Source organism: Cebus imitator, unplaced genomic scaffold, assembly GCF_001604975.1.
Source record: "Cebus imitator isolate Cc_AM_T3 unplaced genomic scaffold, Cebus_imitator-1.0 Scaffold387, whole genome shotgun sequence".
NCBI lineage: Eukaryota > Metazoa > Chordata > Mammalia > Primates > Cebidae > Cebus > Cebus imitator.
In genome coordinates, this window is record NW_016107702.1 from 1,416,714 (window position 1) to 1,418,225 (window position 1,512).

The window sequence follows — 1,512 nt, forward strand, 5'->3', positions numbered from 1 at the left end:
TAGTAGGTGCTGGGGAAGGAAGCAACAGAACCTAAGCAGAAGTTGAGATAGAGAAAAATGAGCTTGGCAGTGGGGAGGGTAAACTCACCTATAGGTGGGCTGCTCTGAAGGGCTTCTCTGAGAACGGACAGATAGGAGAACCCTGAAGGATTCCAAGGCACCAGCCAGACAAAGACCAAGGAAATTGCTGAGCCAGAAAGAATAGGAGGAGCACAAGCTCGGAGGCAGGAGCAGCTCCGGAGCGGGGAGGGGCAAGGAAATGATGATCTGTGAAACTGGACTGGGTGGGCAGGGGTTGGGGGAGGCAGGAGATGAGTTCTACCGGGCGAGGGCCTAGGTCATGCAGGGCTTGCAGGTCATGGGAAGAGTTTGGATTTTATTCTAAGGGCAATGGGAGACTACTGGAGGGTTTCAGGGTAAGGGTAAGCAAGATCCAACTGACGTTAACAAATGGATGGTACAGGGGAGAAGCAGGCACACTCTTTCAGAGGCTGTTACTCTTCCCCAGGTAATAGTCACTGACATGTCAGTGACTTGGACTCGGGAGGTGGCAGAAGAGATATATTTTGGAGGTAACACTGACAGAATGTGGTGAGGGGTTGGATGTGCCTGTTGAGAAAAGGAAGTGAGTGATAGATGACTTCTAAGCTTTGAGCTTTGACCCTCCTGACGGAAGGCAAGGACCTTTCAGCTGTAACTTACCAACCTCTGACTGCATTTTTCTTGTCCAACTCACTCCTGGATGTCTTGAGCTTCAGGACACAGTAAATGTTCAATAAACATTCTTGAATGTATAAACTGACTGCAGGCACAAATGCTTTAGCACAACAGGGCCCAACCTTTTTGGCACCAGAGACGATGTTGGGGGGGCAAGGGATGGCTTTGTTCCACCTCAGATCATCAGGCATTAGTGTTAGCTTCTCATAAGGAGCTCACAACCTAGATTCCTTGAATGTGCAGTTCACAACAGGATTCACACTCCTATGAGAATCAAATGCCACTGCTGATTTGATAGGAAGCAAAGCTCAGGCAGTAATACTTGCTGGCCTACTGCTCACCTAGTTCCTAACAGGCCACAGACTGTCCAGAGGCCCAGGGTTTGGGGACCCCTGCTTTAGCACATGGAATGGGTTCAATAGTTTTTTTCTTTTGAAAATTTTTACCCAGGTAAAATGTGTATAACATCAATTAACCATTTTAAAGTATACAGTTTGGTGACATTTAGTACATTCCCAATGTTGTAGAACCATCATCTCTACCTACTTCCAAAATATTTTTATCACCCTCAAAGGAGTCCCTATACTCATTAATTAGTCATTCCCCATTCCTTCCTCCCCACCCCCAGCCCTGGGCAATCACTACTATGCTTTCTATCTTTGTGGATTTACCTATTCTTAATATTTCATATAGATGTAATCACATCATATGTGACCTTTTGTGGCTGGCTTCTTTCATTAGCATACATTTCTGAGATTCATTTATTGTAGCATGTATTAACACTTTAACCCCCCC